This window comes from Cervus elaphus, chromosome 18 (genome assembly GCF_910594005.1).
Source record: "Cervus elaphus chromosome 18, mCerEla1.1, whole genome shotgun sequence".
Classification (NCBI taxonomy): Eukaryota; Metazoa; Chordata; class Mammalia; order Artiodactyla; family Cervidae; genus Cervus; species Cervus elaphus.
The window spans coordinates 28,925,541-28,944,429 of NC_057832.1; the positions used below are offsets into that span (position 1 = coordinate 28,925,541).

Sequence of the window (18,889 nt, forward strand, 5' to 3'; positions counted from 1 at the left end):
GAAGATCTTTTTTGTACAGTTCTTCTGTGTTTGCTATAACCAGTGCATTCTCTTGACAAAACTCTTAGACTTTGCCCTGCTTGATTCCATACTCCAAGGCCAAATTTGCCTGTTACTCCAGGTGTTTCTTGACTTCCTACTTTTGCATTTCAGTCCCCTATAATGAAAAGGACATCTGTTTTGGGTGTTAGTTCTAAAGGTCTTGTAGGTCTTCTTAGAACCTTTCAACTTCAGCTTCTTCAGCGTTACTGGTTGGGGCATAGGTTTGGATTACCGTGATATTGAATGGTTTGCTTTGGAAACGAACAGAGATCATTCTGTCACTTTTGAGATTGCATCCAAGTCTGCATTTCAGACTCTTTTATTGACCTTGATGGCTACTCCCTTTCTTCTACGTGATTCCTGCCCACAGTAGTAGATATAGTATAGGATTACCCAATAAGATCATTGTAGAAGAAGAAACAATGGTAGCCGGCAGAGCCAATGGATCTGTGAATGAATGGGTAGGTTTCAGCAAGTAGGGAGGAGTAGAGCAAGGCTTCCCAGAAGCGAGAGATGCTTTGTGCGCGTTCTCAGGAAGATGGGAAGTCCTTTTGTGGCAGCCTTCCGTGCAGAATTATTTGACCTGAAATACTTCAATTTATGATTGTTTGGGGGATTGTAACATTATGTAAGTAATATATAAGAAGATACTTTATGACATGCTATTTTGCATAATTTATTGTAATCTTTTCTAACATAGTTAAAAATAATTATGAAATTTAAACATGTTCATGAAGAAACTGTATACATACATTATACGTACATACACATAGAATTCTGGAAAAAACAAAAGCCATCAGTATAATAAATGTTTGGCATATACAGATAGCCTTTTATTTTGGAGATACCGGCATACTGGATTAGAGCATATTTGTTAATTTAACAGATTGTTTTTTAAGTATTAATGCAATATATGTTGTTTTTAATTGCTTAATAAGGGTACAAAGAAATGTTATTTTCACCCTGCTTCCTCAAAACCCTTTCCATTTGAGGTAACAGACATAGTCAATTAGTGTATAATCAGCCATACTTCTTTCTTCTAAGTGCAGAGGAAATATTCAGGGCATATTGGCTGGCTTCCTCCCTCTCTCCCTTTTATAGCTATTGTAGACTTTACTCTGAAACTTCCCTTGTTTTTTTTTAAACTTGAAAACACATAATGGACTTTTTCAGTAAATATAGAACTAAACCAGTCTTTTAAATAGCAATAAAATAATACAATAAACCATAATTTATTAGTACTTATCTATAAATGGAAATTCATTTTTTGTTTGATTTCTATCCCAAATTGAGTTTTCTAGAACAAACCACATTCATATTATACATTTTAATATATATGATTGTATCGTTTCCCAATATACATAATTGTGTGAGGATGTTATTGCATAAGTTTTTGAAAATTTGGTTGATAGAAATTGACATTTTGATTTCATTTTGTGACTGTGTGATTGACTATTGATTCATATATTGATTAGCCATCTGTATTTTCTGATCTATGTGTTGTCTTTCCATATCTTGTGCCACCTTATTGAGATGTTTTCTCTTTTTTTAAAAATGAATTTATCACATATTTTTGATATAGGTTACTGGCCTTTTCATTCAGGTATTTTGTGTGTATGTGTGTGTATTTTGCTTGCTAATGATACTTTTGGCAAAATTGAACTTTCAAGTTTTATATGTTATGAAATTTATGTCTGAAGAAACTAATATGTGTTATTATGATATGACCAACCAATATCTCATACATTACCTAGTCAGGCAGTGCATATTATTTGTCTTTGCCCTTTGGATGATCTATGTGCAGTTTTGCTTGAAATATTTTTAAAGACCTGCAGAGATACTATGTCATTTAAAAAATAGTTTTATTTTATATTTTTGTATTGGCATAAAATGTTAGTTTGCTTTACTAGTATATGTCAAATTCTTTTGATTTAAAAACAATGTTTTCAGAGATTATTTTGTAACTTTTTAAATATTGAGAATGCATATTTTCAAGCAAGTTGAAGCTTCTTTTCAATTTTGTAACTTTTTATGTAATGTTTTGGACCTTATTAATAGTGTTTGGTGATTGGACCTCGAGGAAATTGAATTTGTGTTTGTTGGTTGATTACAAAGACAAAAATATTGTTTTAATTGAAGAAGTCACTGATAAATTCTGAATTGCTAAATTCAAAGGCATTTAAATTTTCTAAGTACTCTTCCTTTTTGGTCTTGTTCCAGCATTTAATAACATTGGTAACCAACATTCCTTCTTAAAGCTTTTGTTTTTCCTATTTCAGTGTTTTACTCTAGTTCCTGTCAGGGGCAGAACAGTGGTTAAAATGCTTGTGTTTGGGAACAAAATTATTTGGGTTCAAATTCTCAGCCAACAGATATTAATTTTGGCTTTGAGTAAGTTATATAATCTCTGTGCCTTCAGTTCAGTTCAGTCACTCAGTCATGTCCAACTCCTTGTGACCCCATGGACTGTAGCACACCAGTCTTCCCTGTCCTCCACCATTTCCCAGAGCTTGCTCAAACTCATGTCCGTTGAGTCAGTGATGCCATCCAACCATCTCGTCCTCTGTCATCCCCTTCTCCTCCTGCCTTCAACTTTCCCAGCATCAGAGTCTTTTCTAGTGAGTCAGCTTTTTGTAGCAGGTGGCCAAAGTTTTGGAGCTTTAGCACTAGTCCTTCCAATGAATATTCAGGACTGATTTCCTTTAGGATGGACTGGTTGGATCTCCTTGCTGTCCAAGGAACTCTCAAGAGTCTTTTCCAAGACCACAGTTCAAAAGCATCAATTCTTTGGCACTCAGCTTTCTTTATAGTCCCAACTCTCACATCCACATGGAAAAATCATAGCTTTGACTCGACAGACCTTTGTTGGCAAAGTAATGTCTCTGCTTTTTAATATGCTGTCTTGGTTGGTCATAGCTTTTCTTCCAAGGAGCAGGAGTCTTTTAATTTCATGGCTGCAGTCACCATCTGCAGTGATCTCTGTGCCTTAGTTTCTTCATTTATGAACTGAGAATAGTAATTGTTTCTATCTCATAGAATTGCTGTGAGGATTAAATGAATAGAAACAGAGGTTATATGCCTTCATCAACTCCCTCTTAGTCTGTTATAGTAACCAGCACCTTCAGTAGTTTGAATGTCTCCAGTCTCCATCTAGTTGTCTAAAGAATTTGTTCATGTTGTACTTAAATTTGTCCAGAAGCTTCTTGTTTGTTACAAGGTAAATCCAGAGTCTAAAACACGGTCTAAGGTCTTCCACAGCTGACCTCAGTGTTTTTAATCTTCATTTCAGTTATTCACAGTTTGATATAACCTAGTTTTCCTTCCTAAAACTTTCATTTAATTTCATGCCATCTTGATTCAGCTTTAACTTATGTTATGTTAGTCACTCAGTCATGTCCAGCTCTTTGTGACCTCATGGATTGTAGCCTGCCAGGCTCCTCTGTTCATGGGATTCTCCAGGCAAGAATACTGGAGTGGGTTGCCATTTCCTTCTCCAGGGGATCTTCCCAACCCAGGGATTGAACCCAGGTCTTCCACACTGCAGGCAGATTCTTTACCGTCTGAGCCACCAGGGAAGCCCCAACTTTAACTTGCTTTTATCTAAAATGATCTCTTGTTTTTCTCTGGAATGGGGACTTCTCAATCATTTATATTTAGTCTGTATGTCTTGGTCAATTCATGATTCTTAGTGTATAAGTACCATATCTTTAAAAAAATATTTTTTTATTTTTAATTGGAAGATAATTCCTTTACAATGTTGTGTTGGTTTTATTTTATTATTAGTGTAGGGCTAGACAAAGAAACCAACAGAAAGGAATAAAAATCCAAGAAAAAGGCTTATGCACATTAAAACCCTCAGTAATTGTATCTTTTTAAAATTTATTTAATTTTAACTGGAAGATAATTGTTTTACATTATTGTGTTTGTTTCTACCATACATCAACATGAATAGGCCATAAGTGTACATGTATCCACCCCGCCTGAACCTCCTTCCCATCTCCCAGTACCATATATTGATATTTAAGTTAGCTTTAATTTTTCCAGTCCCAGGTTCCCTACATAGCTGAAGAGAATAAAGAATCTATAGATATTAATTAAATTCATTTGTATTTAATATTTTAAGAGTAATATCAGGTATTACTGGGAACTTGGCTTAGTTAATGTTATTTTTATATACAAAATGTTGAAATCTTATTTAGATTGGGATGGTAGTTTTTGTCATACTTTAATGTAACTTATAGTAATTCAGTTCATTTTTTTCTTCATGGCTCTATTGTTCTATGAGTTAAGATACATTTTAAATTCTTAGACGAGTTTTATTACCCTTCACATTCCTCTAGTATTTCTAAGGATAATTCCTACTTCATTGAAACCTGAATTTTCTTTAATCTGAAAATATGTGTGCTAACCATTGGTTTTTGTTAATTTTAACTGGTTGGGCAGTACAGAGTCAGTTAAGTTAAATCTGACGAGATCATAATACAATTTTAGTCAGAGTAGAGGATATAAAACTGTACTTTATTTTGTAATTTGTAACAATCTGGATTTCCTTTCCATTTTAATGTGAAAGAAAATTATTAATAGGTTGAGAATTTCTAATTTGGATTCCTGGGGTAATTCCATGGCAATGAAAGACACTGGTTCTTTCTTTACCTTTTTTTTTTGTTTGTTTCGTTTGCTTTGTCTTTTGTTATAGGTACTTTGTTATAGTACCATAGTTTTTTGTTTTGCTCCAGTGATCGGCGTCCAAGCTGTCTTTCCCCATGCACTTAATCCTTTCAGTGGCTCTTGCTGACTTGGATAATGCCTATGAGCTACCTCTCTGACCCTTATTACTCTCACTTGGTAATTAATCTCCAGATTATTTCATTCCTGTTAATATCTTCATTTGTATGTGTGTGCCTATGTGACGTGCATAGTTAGATTTGTAAGACTAACTCTAGCACTCTTTTCTGTGTTGGGTAAGCATTTTAAATATGTAATTAAAAAAGCAACTATCAATAATTTAGGAAAATTATGATGATTTCTGAAAGTTGAATGAAGACAAAAACAAAAGTAAAAAAATAAAATATACATCTTTAACATAAAGTCATTCAGGATAATTACTGTTTGTAGAGCATAATTCTTTAAGTTTTAACTTCTGGTAGAATACTGCTTGTTTCCTTCAGAATAACATTTAACTTTGTAAAATTATCATTATTAACTTTAGAAAGAAATTTGTATTGGTTACACACACATGCAGACGTATACACACAAGAGTCTATTTTCTAACTTGACTGTCTTACAAATTGTCAAGTGACTCAAACACTGACAATTAGTGAGAATAAAAATATTTGTTATTTTCAGGCATTTAAAAGTATGTAATTTATAAATATTGTATATTTTATATGTCATTATACTTTTTTGTTTTGAAGTGAGGAAAAATGTAATTTTGTACTATTTTAGTTGTGCTAGTTTTATATGTGCTCTTAGTTTTACCATGAAGATCTTTCTCTTTGGATTTTATCACAAGAAAATATTCAAAGAAAAGTATTTAAAGAATATTTATAGCCATATTAGTAGTAGTAAAATTATCCATACTCAAAACACACAAATCCCAGAATAAAAGCAGATTAAACATTGTATGGGAGGGGAATGTTAAGTCTAGCAAATCAGTAGAACAAAAAATATATGTCTTTTATAGATTACAAGATAATTACATGGGAATGAAGAAAACTATTTTAGAATATAAGTATATGCTCCTCAGTTGTTACATAATAGATACCTAGAGATTGGAAGGGAGCAAGAAATAAACATGCTATTTTTTTTTTTTTAGTATGGTAGGATTGTGAGTAAAACATTAAAAAAATTTACAAAATTTTAAGTTACTTACACTTTAAAATACAGTCCAATGCTCGGGCCTGGTGCCCTGGGAAGACCCAGAGGAATTGGATGGAGAGGGAAGTAGGAGGGGGGATCGGGATGGGGAATACTTGTAAATCCATGGCTGATTCACGTCAATGTATGACAAAAACCACTACAATATTGTAAAGTAATTAGCCTCCAACTAATAAAAATAAATGAAAAAAAAATATAGTCCTAATTGACTACACACACAAAAAGGCTAATTAAATATTAAAAAAAATGACTATGATTAGTTGGCCTAAGCCAATAAAAATCTTGCACAAACTTTTACTGAGAAACTGCTAATTCTTGGGAAAACATATTTAAGTGAAATATAATAAACATAAAAATTCTTCCTCAAAGAAGACACTAAAAGTGGCTCAAGTAAGTTTTTGTGCACATTTTAACTTTAGTTAAGGAACAAAATTATAAACAGAGTGAAAGCATATGTCTACTGAGGTATAAATAATTCACTAATTGCTATGTATGTATATATTTTTTAACATACCTGATTATTATAAATTAGTTCCTCAGTATTATCTGGCAGTCCTTCCATATTTTCTTAGTCAGCTTGAACTTTCATTTCTGAGAGCACCTGTTTCCATTCTTCTCATGCTCCTTATCTCATCACCTTTTCTCTTCTTTCATATTTATCAAATGACCTTGTCTCCTGCTTTACATAGAAAACAGAAACCATCAGACAGAAATCCCTAAACTTTCTGACATGGAAGCTATAACTTACTTATATCCATAGGCTTGTGTCTTCCACCACCCTTTCCTCTCTTTTCATAACAGTAGAGTAGAAGAGGTGTTCCCTTTTCCTTCTGAAACTATCGTGTCTACCAGTGCCCCCTGGATCCCATTCGTCATGACTCTGATTATTTCTTGCTCTTCTATAATTACCTTCAATTTCTCAGTTGATTGCTTTCCTCTAGCTTTCAAATCATGCCATTCTCTTAGATATTCTCCTGTCTCTCTGGATTGTTGCTGCTGTTGTTCAATTGCTGAGTCATGTCCGACTCTTTGCAGCCCCATGGACTGCAGCACACCAGGCCTCCCTGTCACTCACCATCTCCTGCAGTTTGCCCAAGTTCATGTCTGTCTCTCTGGGTATTCCTTTTGTGGACATCTCTACCTTTGCACTTGTTGCCCTTCCTAAACCTCTGTCCAAGTTTCTTTTCTTTCATTCTACACGGTCCTTGGTGATCTCATCTTTGATGTCTTCTTTTTTTTAATTCAGAATACTCCCAAATTTTTAATTCTAGCCAGACTCTCCACTTAGTTTCTGAATGGTATAGCCAAATGCCAGCAAAACATTTTTCTGATATACTCTTTTAAAAAACTCCTCTGTACTTCTTCAAATTTTATTCCACATATTCTCTTCCTGATAAATTCCTATTTACCTTGTAACACTTGCTTTAATCTTGTTAGTGTTTTCTCTTGTTAATCCTTTCCTTAGCCTGCTCTCTCCTACTAATCAAGCAAAGATAGTCTGTCTACCTCATATGTTTTATTGACAATTTATGCAGGCCTGTATGCTAATAATGCTTGTTACTTTGTATTAAATCTCTCCTGTATAGAGTCTTACACTTCAGTTCACTTGACCTTCCATTAGACTGTGAATTTAATGGAAGATTTATACTTTTATCTCAAGTGCCAGAATAAAACTTGGCATACTGTAATCTTTCTGTGATTGTTTGGGTGGATAGTTTTTAAGAGATCACTTGGTTAGTATGAGTTAGGCTTAAACCCAGACTTCGCGACTTCAGTGTTCATTATCACACTGTTTCTACAGGTTCTGTTATTAACTTCTTGTAATAATCCTACTCTTTATAAAGATACTATTATAGTGCACAGTTGTGTCTTTACATGCCCTACAAACAATATTATTAGTTTTAATAAAATGTTTATACTTTTTAACACTTTTATTCTACTGTCTGGACTGTTGATCATTTTAGGTTCATTTTAATTTGAAGAATATAACTCCATCTGGATTAACTGCACAAGTCTTTTCATTGTTTAAGTACTTACTGGAAATACTAAATCTTTTGCAGTGTTGTGTCATTGTACGTCGTTGATTTTCCGTATTTTCCTTTTGTGACAGTAGCTACTTTATTCTGTGACATTTTATTGATGTAGTCTGGTCACTTGGATGTAAATGGTACAAAGAGTTTAATTCTTCATACATTTCTTGCGCTTTAATCTTCACAGTCACATCTTTTTAAATTCTGCACCCATTATAGAAGAAGTATTATATCCCATATATAAAACTGCTCACTTTGAAAACTTAGATCTTCTTGTTCTGATGTCTGTTTGGCCATCTTAAAAATCCCTGAAAACAATTTTTGGTAACTATGTGTGATTTATTAATATCAGATAGACATGTTATAAATGGGCAAACTTTTAAGTCTCATTAAACCTCTTTTTTTTTTAACTGGTAAGTAAGAATAACTTACTCTCTATATAAATAAATATAAGCACATATGTGCATAAAATATGCATAGCATTGCTTCCTTTACACCTCATTGCTTACCCTGTAGTACTCTTAGAATTAAAGTTTGGGAAATTCCCTGGCAGTCCAGTGATTAGGACTTGGTGCTTTCCTGCCTTTGGCCCAGGTTTAATCCCTGGTCAGGAAACTAAAATCCTACAAGCCATGCAGCTTGGCCAAAAAAAAAAAAGATTAGTTTGATTTGGAATTAGACTGTTTTCTTCTTGATTTTTTATTTTTATCAATTACAATTTTGATATACATTAACTTTATTTGTTGGTTGAACTAGAGTTAGAAACTAGAACACAATAAGTGTCCAAAAGATTCATTTACTGTTAAATTGGATTTTTTTCCTTTAAAACCCTACATATTAAAGAGACAAAGAAAAATTTCTTGTGGTCTTTGTTCCCTTGCATGTATTATTATTATCTGAAAATTAAACTGTCAATTCCAGAGTTTATTACCTGTTTCTAAAACAATGGAATTTCCCAGCAAGAATACTGGAATGGTTTGCCATTTCCTTCTCCAGGGTCTCTTGCCAGTTCAGGGATCAAACCTGCATCTCCTGCTTGTCAGGGGGATTCTTTACCTAAGACTGAACCACTGGGTTCAGTAACTCCTTTCATTTGCCCAAATTGCTTGTTTTGATACTTAATTTATGTTAGGCAAGGGCATGTTGTTATTTAATCAAAGTTTGTTTTATTATAGTGTTATTTTAATTCTTTGGTGAAAGTGAAAAATTAAAAAATTAAAAAAAAATTAAGTGAATAACTCAGTTTTCTCAGCTTTTCTCTCAGATATATTATATCAGTTATATAATTCCTTATGACTTTCCTTTGACCCTTATCTGAATACTCCATGGTTTCTTTAAAAGTTGCAATTCAGAACTCCACAAACATTTTTTACGAGGTACTTAATGTTTGTCTGTATTCCTAAAATACTTTGGCAAGTTTGAGAAAAGTGAAGGTAATTATTACCTTCTAACTATACTATTTAAAAAGTGATTATATGACTTAACTTTAGTATAAAATTGTTCATGCATTCTGTGTGTGTGTGTGTGGTTTTTTGGTACATAGATAATACATGAAACCCATGATCCTAAGTGTCCTAAGTGTGAGTTAGCCAGTTGAATACTGTGAGAATTGATAGATTGAACTACATGAAAGTAACTCTTTAAGTGTTGTTTAAGTGTTGTGCTTTTGAAGCTTTCATTTGTAAAGAAATTATGGAATCTATTTCCCTCCAGTTCTTTCAAAAAAATAAGATTCCTATGTTTAGTCTCATCAAATTTATTTTCTAATCTATTTAATATAAGGAAATTAAAATCCATTTATTTTTTCATCAAATTGTCATTTGGAAGATATATAAAGGCATAAGACTTTATATGGGAATGGGGATGTTTATAAAAGGATGAGGGAGAAATTTCCATATAAACAAAGGTGACACTTGAGTTGGATATTGAAGTATGAACAGGTTTCAGAAGATTGAGATAGGAGGTACCAGATCCTTGAAGAGAATGAATATGATTAAAGACGTAAGAGTACATCATGACAAATGCTGGACTGGATGAAGTACAAGTTAGAATCAAGATTTGTGGGAGAAATGTCAATAACCCTCAGATATGCAGATGACACCACCCTTATGGCAGAAAGCAAAGAAGAACCAAAGAGCCTCTTGATGAAAGTGAAAGAGGAGAGTGAAAAAGTTGGCATAAAACTCAATGTTCAGAAAACTAAGATCATGGCATCTGGTCCTATCACTTCATGGGAAATAGATGGGGAAACAGTAGAAACAGTGACAGGCTTTATTTTTTTGGGCTCCAAAATCACTGCAGATGGTGATTGCAGCCATTAAATTAAAAGAGGCTTACTCCTTGGAAGGAAAGTTATGACCAACCTAGACAGCATATTAAAAAGCAGAGACATTACTTTGCCAAAAAATACAATCTGTCAAAGCTATGGTTTTTCCAGTGGTCATGTATGGATGTGAGAGTTGGCCTATAAAGAAAGCTGAGGGCCAAAGAATTGATGCTTTTGAACTGTGGTGTTGGAGAAGACTCTTGAGAGTCCCTTGGACTGCAAGGAGATCCTGCCAGTCCATCCTAATGGAAATAAATCCTAACATTCATTGAGGGGACTGATGTTGAAGCTGAAACTCCAATACTTTGGCCGCCTGATGCGAAGAACTGATTCATTTGTAAAGACCCTGATGCTGGGAAAGATTGAAGGCGGGAGGAGAAGGGGACAACAGAGGATGAGATGGTTGGATGGCATCACCTACATGATGGACATGAGTTTGAGTAAACTCCGGGAGTTGGTGATAGACAGGGCGGCCTGTTGTGCTGCAGTCCCTGGGGTCGCGAAGAGTCAGATGCAACTGAACTGAACTGAAAGACATAGAGTGGGATCCTTGGAGTCACTTGTGGTGTAATTTGAAGGTAGATTGGGGCTTGGATTCAGGCTAAAGATTTGGAGAGTAGGGTAAAGAATCTGCCTGCCCGTGCGAGAGACATAAGAGACATGGGTTTGGTCCCTGGGTTGGAAAGATCGCCTGGAGGAGGACATGGCAACTCCTCCAGTATTCTTGCCTGGAAAATCTCATGGACAGAGGAGCCTGGTGGGCAGCAGCCCATGGGGTCCAAAAGAGTCAGACACTACTGAGGCGACTAAGCACTTAAGCACACACAATGGGGATTCACTGAAGGTCAGCGATAACAGGGAGAATAGTACTTTATGAGGTTGATATTGTGGTGGCCTGTGTGATGAATGACCAGTTTGGGGGCCTCTAACTTAGGCTGATTGAAAAATGAATGGAAAGGATTCAGTACATTCAGGGGACGTAAGTTCACACCAGTGGTTACAGCAGATAATTGGCCAAAAATGAGGAGGCAAGGAAGAAAGGGGTGTATTAAACCGAACTCCCCATTTCTTTCCTTTCCCATTTTTTTGGCTGACTTAAGATGTCTGCACTGTTCTCTACTATGTTATTCTGTACACTTGAGCTTCTTCATTGTTTCCTCTTTTTTCCTGTCTGTGTTTCCCACTTCCGATGAGACCTCCTTGGATTCCACTCTGTTTGCTTTGGCTGTCCACGTTTTTTATTGCTAGTAAAACTGTTATAACTGCATTCTTTAGCTCTAATATATGTTGATTCCTCCAACTTTCTGCTTTATTCCTTGCCTAAATGACCTAAACCTGAACTCCAGTCGCTGAAGAAAGTCCACCAGGATCCTCCCTGTCAGAGCAGGCCACACGTTCTCCTGCTTCTTCATTTTCTCCTGAACCCAGCTGTTCTTTGTTCTCCAAATAGCATCACTCCAAGGCTGTCTTGAACATTTGCTGAATCATTTAGGGTAAAAGGGTCTAAAATTTAAAATTGAATGCTTTATACTACTGTTCTTTGGAGTCGCTTAGCCTTCCCTAGCTCTAAGGATATTGCCTTTGTGCCTTAGACTTAGCTTTATAAAAAACAATGATCAGTGATTTAAGTTAATGTCTTTAGAACCAAACTGATGCTATATATAATACATCATGAAGAGATTAGATTCTTTTTTTTTTATGAGATTAGATTCTAGAGAGGAAATTAAAAAATAAACTGAATCTTGTGAAGGAAACAGTACTTGAAAGTTTTTTTTAAGAATGCTCTTCTGTTAGTAAAAATTGGGTAAGGGATGTTTAATGTTCAAAATATTTGTAATTGGATAATGGAGGTAGACCAGCTGCCACTGAATCTTTCTTATTAGGGTAGTATTCTGATAAAATTTGGGTTGAAAAGAAAATGTTTATTCAGTATATATTTTTTCTTTTATAACTAAGCTAATTTGATGATTTTTTTAGACATGTGGAGTGGCTAACCTGCCTCACACATTTAGTATTCAATGATGACATTCATTGATTTTCAAATCTATATTAAACCATTAAACCTTCAAGTAACTTAGTATGATTTATAAATATTTTTGTTATCTGTGTTTGAATTTTTAAATTTTCTTTCTAAATAAATGCATTATAGAGAAGTAAATTGTAAAAAAAAACAAAAAAAAAAAAACAGAAGCCTGAACATGGTAACCATTAATTACATAGTGAAGTGTGGTATTTCTGGAGTATGCAATTTTAGAGTAGTAGACATTATAATTTTTATCATATATAGCAGTGAAATATTTCTCATTTCACGCATTTATTTTTCAGTAAAATTTATTTTTTGTAATTTTATATTCATTATTTATTGCAATGTGTTAATATTGTTAACTTACACATCAAAGGGGTTATTCAGTTATTTAGAAAGCCTGATATTCCACCCATAGCTCTGCTACTGGCTAGATGAATGACCTTGAATTACGTTACCATTATAGTCATTTTCTCATCTATAAAATGAAGGTCTCAACCTCATTTTTTCTCAGATTTTGTAACTCATAGTAATTTCAAAACAAATTCTATACAGTTCTGAAAAGGGTCTCACTGTCAGTTTGACACTTGAATCATCTGCTTGGTATCACTACTAAAGTAACAGGCAAAGAGCCCCTGCCAGGATAGAAGTATGTAAGTAACCCATTCCCTCTAGAGGCTGCTCTGATCCCTGGCAGTTTCCTTCTCCAAGTCAGCTAAGGTATCTCTTCTTAACATTTTCAATCATTAGAATCATATAAAATAAACATTATCTAACTTCTAGTGTTAGAAACCAACTATATTGTTTTCTGATTTTTATTTTTTTTAATCAAACATCCCCTTTCATCTGTTCCTCCTGTAGCATGGTTTTGATTTGTGCTTTTTGTGTAAATTTGTATAGTTTTGGACATATGGAATAGACATATTAATTGGATTTAGAATTTGTAGCTAGGATATGAATGTTGGAGTTGATGGATTTTGAAGTCTAGATAATAATATATAAGAAAATAACATTTTAACATTTTATTAATAATTGAACCCCAAAGTCTTTATGAACTAGAGATTAAAAGAATGCTAATGTTAAAATAATGCTTACTATATCCCAGATCCTCTTCTCTGCTCTCTAAATGTATTATCTCATTCAGTTTTTAACAGCAGTCATATGAGGTGTGGACATCTCCATTTTGGAGATGAGATAACTGAGGTACAGAGACATTAAACATCATGAAGTAGAAATTGTTCCAAAGATATATTGAAATTGTGTTATATAAACTGTTATTAGAATATAGTTTCTTCCCTTCCAACACACATACTACTCTAGTGTTTGATAAATCTAATGTTGTTCATGTTAGTTGCCGAGTGTTTAGTTTTATATTAGTTTATAGAGTGTTTATTAAGGGTCAGTGTGCTGGTGTTTTCCATAGTTTATCTCATGTAATCCTCAAGGCAACTCCATTAGACAGATATTCATTTTACCCCTAGTTTATGACTGAGGAAATTGAGGAGTTTTAACTTGTTCAAGACTACACAATAGGTAGAACAGGAAGTAGTAGAATTAGTTTTGAGTTTAGGCAGTCTTGAATGTGTTGCGAATGCTCTAATCATTAGACATACTGCTGACCAGACAAATGCTTCTTTAGCATATTTGCCTTCATTGGGGCAAAAGTAGATGTTTCTTCTTGGTCAGCAGTTCCAACTATACAAGAAGCTTGCCTCAGGGATGCCCTTTGAAAATATTTAATTCCCTTTTTTTCTACATTAATTTGTAAGTAAACTTATTAGAAGCACATGGAATAAATACAAAGTCAAGGCTTGACCTCTGATATAAAAGACCACATAGTAGTCTAATGTCCTAGGACGGTAGCACACAGGATAAATCATATTGCTTATTCTGAAAATTAAGTGAAATTTTAGAATGGAAGAATATTAGTGATAGCTCTTTAGTGTTTTCAAAGTTAAATCTAGATTTAATTAGAATTTAAAGCAGATTTCTATGATATCTAGTGTTTCTATATTCAAATTCCTATCAGTGTTAAATACAAATACATCTTTGGGTTGTCTGCTAGTCTCCATTGTTTTTGCATGTAAGTGCAAGTTAAATTAAATGTACTTCTGTGATAAACGATGTGGTTGCTTCCTCTTGCATTAGGCTTATCTAGTAGTGCTTAACCTGCTGACAAAGCATTTCTCAGAATATCAGATTAAGAATGTGCTTAAAGCTCATCACTTGGAGACTGAAATGCTGAGAAAAGTTAGCACATGTGACTATTCAACAAGGGAATTCAGCTCTTCCTATCTGTTTCCTTGTTATTCAGTGAGGGACTTCTATTCATTCTGTTTACTTTTCATATGTTGATAAGTACATTTCTCTGAAAACTCTGTTTCATGTTATATTCTTTTTTTCTTGTACAATTTTATTTTTCCTTGCTTTGGAGGTTTTTCGGTTTGGCATGGTAGCTCTTCTCAGTAGCGCTTTGTCTGTGATCGTGCCACTTTTCACTTTCTTTTTCTCAGTAGAACTTAGAAGCATTAAACACATCTCTCTAATAAATATTGAAATGAACTTTTTCTGTGATGTGTGACCAGTTGGCAATTTCACCTCATCTACACAGATGTAAATATCTGAAGAGAATGATAAGATTTTGTGTACCACAATCGAAAAAGTTACCTCAAATTGCTAGGCATCTAAAATTACTCAGAAAATGTATTGATATGGAAATAAATACAAGAAACGTTGATGAAAGTTTTGAAAATAAATACAAATGAATGACTTTTGAAAATCTGGCCAAAATTAGTACATTTATAATCAATGACCAGGTCTTTTCAATGACATGTATTCTGTCACTTGTTGCACAGATCTACTCAAATAACTGGTTAGCGATATACTTTTCATAATTGTAACAAAGCATTTCCAATATAGTCTTTAATAAAAGAAGGCAGTGAAGGCCCAGGGAGTAAGAATCATCTGAAAATTTCCTCCCTGAGACTCTCTACTTGAGTAGAACCAGTAGAACCAGTCCTGTACTGTACTGATTACGTGTTTTTGTTATTAGCATAGTTGCATGCATTCTCAAACATTATTAAATTGCTATATTGATGAGAAAATAGCAAACTGCTATTTTTAAAACATTTATTGATTGAACTACATATTTGCTTGTATAAACGCAAGCCCCTCATCATTTTTATGCTTTCTTTTTTTATTTAGTAAGGTTTATTTTGACAACTAAAAGTAATAAGAGTAATACAAGAGGCTACTCAGTGTTTCTAATAATAGAATAGTTCCAGTTTAACTAGTAAAAACCTTTGAAAGATCATGGCATTTAGATTCAGGGAGTCTGTCTCTTTGGACCAGATCGTATGTTATTTGAATCTACCATGGTTATTTTTAGTGTGTTTCATAAGACATAGTGCAGATCTGCTGTGATCTTTAAATGTTAATGTTCTTTTCTTATCACTTTACTGTGTAGATACCCTTCATGAGACCCAACTCTGCCACAGCTCATCCTCGGAGGCAATCCTGGAAACCTCTTTTATAAGTGTGATTTTTAAAATGTGGATAACCCTCTCAATAGAGTACATAAAGTAAAGGAGAACAGCTATCTTGTCCTTCCCATAAGCTTATCACTGCAAAAAATTGCCTTTGCTTGTCAGGTTTGAATAGAATGTAATTGATTGGTTTGTTACTTGGACTGACAAGGCAGTTAATTTGCCTCTATGGATTTTTTTTCTCTTTTTCTTCCTTCTTCAACTTTTTTTTTTTTTGCACTAATCAGAAACATTTGATATGTACATTGTTGAAAAATGCTAGATAATGTCTTGTCAGAATTGTCCATTAAGTAATGTCTTCGCCTCTTGCTTCTTTGGCAAATGATATACAATGTTTGGACTTACTAAAGAGTTGTGGAAGCCTGTGGGACTTACATGCAATGTGCTACTCATTACTGTTGAACAAATCTAGTAACAAATAAGAAAGACAATGCATTCCATTAGTCTACTGTTCTGTTTCATCCAGCTAATACATATATTCATGTATGAAATGCTACATTGGGGAACAACTTTAGACTATATTAAATGTAACTTTTATTTATAATATTCAGCAAAAATGAAAACTTGTGAAAGAATATGCCATTCTAGTTTTGACTCATTAGCTCTAGTGTGAAAGCACTAATATTATTAGCATGCAGTTTTTACAACTTCAGGTTTTAAATAAACAAGGTATGTCTGTGTTGATCTCTAGATATTTTTAGTAACCAAACTTACTGAGTCTTCATTGACTTAATACAAACTTTCTCTGGTTTAATTTTACTTTTCTCAACCATAAATATGAGGTTACAAAATAAGGAGAGAGGTACAAAGCTTTTTGACTATACAACCTGCCAAATGAAAGAACTTTATCAACATCTGTATCTTTCCAAAGGTTTGCAGAATTAAAATTTGATCTTCAAGCTTTAATGATCCAGTTTTAAGTCAACGACAGAAATATGTTGAATATTTCATCACTTCATCTTGAACTGATTTAGAAGAGACTCTTTGCTGAAATTGAAATGCATATTTACATGTAAATTGTCAACACGTCTCTTGGAATTACCTGATTTATAGATGTGGTTTGGGACATCTTTTCAGGTATAGTGGCAATTGAAAATAGTTTAAACATTAGGAATAGAGTAGGAAATGTTATAGATAATCAAAAGCAAGTATCAATATAAGGTTGCTATATGCTAGTAATCTATAGTTATACTAAGGAACCATAATTTATTGGATATGTAATAAAAGTAGAATGTATATAAGATATGTATAAACTGAGATTATTAACTTATTGAAAGACCTTGTAACATTGGAGGAAAAATATTAATAACCTGTAGCAAAACCAGTAGGCTTTTTTTTCCTTAGGAGAAGGACTCACTATTTATCGCTGTATAATCTTAAGAAAAAGTTGGTAATGATTACTGTTGCTGAATTCTAGCTGATTTTAAGAAAAATGGCAGATTTCCATTTCCTTAAAAAAGACTATACTAATGCATTGGGACCTGATCCTCCTTTGATATATGGTGAGAAATTACTAATGGTCATTTTATTTTAGACTTTTTTTTTAATGATTAAGTCTTATGCTTTTGATGTCACTGTCAATCAAAATCCTTTCTACCTTTTTCTGTTTGTAATAACATATTGTCTTCATTTCTCTGTCTTACTTTATACTTCTGTGGTAGATATCCTGTTCCATATTTGGTGCTAGCCCTAAGAATCTTGGTCACAGATGACAAATATAAATATAAAAATGTAAAACACAAATATAAAACACATAATTCATAAGATCGTTGTTCCTGCAAACCTGTATTTGGAGTAGAACTTTTGAATAGAATAGGATAAAACACTTCCTCCTAATAATCTCCTAGACACTCTTATATTTCCAGGGAACAGAATTAACCCTTTCTGAAATTGGTCCAGTTTTTATTCAAAGGAGATGTTAGTGTGTACTTAAGGGAATATACACTGAACTGTTCATATTTTACAGACATATATAAGAGAAAACAGCCAAACAAGTGAATGATGGTTCATTGTCACATAATAGGGAAAGGAAAAAAACACTGAAATATCAAGCAGTAAAATAAATAACTCAGATACAAGAAGAATGACATGACAGTATATAGCAGTGGTTCTGAAACTTTGTAGTGCATCAGAATCACAGGAAGAGTTTGTTTAAAAGCAGATTGCTCACATACCACCCGTCTTCTTTTAGTCCTCTGCATTTTACTCCCTCCTCCTTCTGCCTGCAGTTCCTGATTAAGTGGCTCTGGGATGAGGCCAGAATATTTGCTTTTCTAACACGTTCCCAAGTGATGGTGCTGCTGCTGGCCAGGGACATCCTTTGACAACCATTTGTATATAATATTTTTTTTCCCATTTGTTTTTATTAGTTGGAGGCTAATTGCTTTACAATATTGTAGTGGTTTTTGTCATACATTGACATGAATCAGCCATGGAGTTACATGTATTCCCCATCCCGATCCCCCCTCCCACCTCCCTCTCCACCCGATTCCTCTGGGTCTTCCCAGTGCACCAGGCCCGAGCACTTGTCTCATGCATCCAGCCTGGGCTGGTGATCTGTTTCACCCTAGATAATATACATGTTTTGATGCTGTTCTCTCAAAACATCCCACCCTCGCCTTCTCCCACAGAGTCCAAAATTTGTATATAATATTTTTTAAAAGAATCATGATGTTGTGCTTGTCATGCATGATGTTGTGCTTGACATCGATTGATTGAATGTGGCTTTAATCTCATTAAAGGGCCCTTAAATTTTCAAAAATATTTATTTCTAGGTAGAAGAGATTGTGGTAATTCTATTTACAACACATGCAGTTTAACTTCTTTATTATGCATAAGTTCAATTAAATAGGTGTTTATTTTATACCTGTTACGGAGATAGCAGTATTTTAGGCACAGAAATGAATCAAGGCGCATAGCCTTTGTCCATAGTAACTTTGTTAAAATTTGAAATTAGGATTATGTTTAACATGAAAGGAGAAATTAGCCTTAACCTTTATCCATTTTAAGTTTGTAAATGAAATTTTTTTATCATTTATATATCATT

General features: G+C 33.8%; 1 protein-coding gene and 1 long non-coding RNA gene across 15 annotated transcripts in view; one reads left to right on the forward strand and one right to left on the reverse strand.

The window, feature by feature from the left end:
• PHF14 (PHD finger protein 14) overlaps nt 1-18,889 on the forward strand; it is a 203,732-nt gene that overhangs the window by 113,259 nt on the left and 71,584 nt on the right. For 2 of the 13 annotated variants that reach the window (XR_006335056.1, XR_006335055.1), the window contains exon 17: nt 15,765-16,920. The exons of the other annotated variants lie outside the window; for them this stretch is intronic. The gene's annotated coding sequence lies outside the window, so the exon portion shown is untranslated. The remainder of the gene's footprint in view (nt 1-15,764; nt 16,921-18,889) is intronic. 13 annotated transcript variants of the gene reach the window in all.
• Nucleotides 2,977-6,939, reverse strand: LOC122674845. 2 transcript variants are annotated; one of them, XR_006335057.1, is made up of 3 exons: nt 6,829-6,939; nt 6,434-6,595; nt 2,977-3,083 (listed from the first exon to the last, which is right to left on the reverse strand). It is a non-coding gene; the product is annotated as an uncharacterized LOC122674845 (long non-coding RNA). The 2 variants fall into 2 exon arrangements; XR_006335058.1 differs by having other exon boundaries at nt 6,434-6,598; nt 6,829-6,912.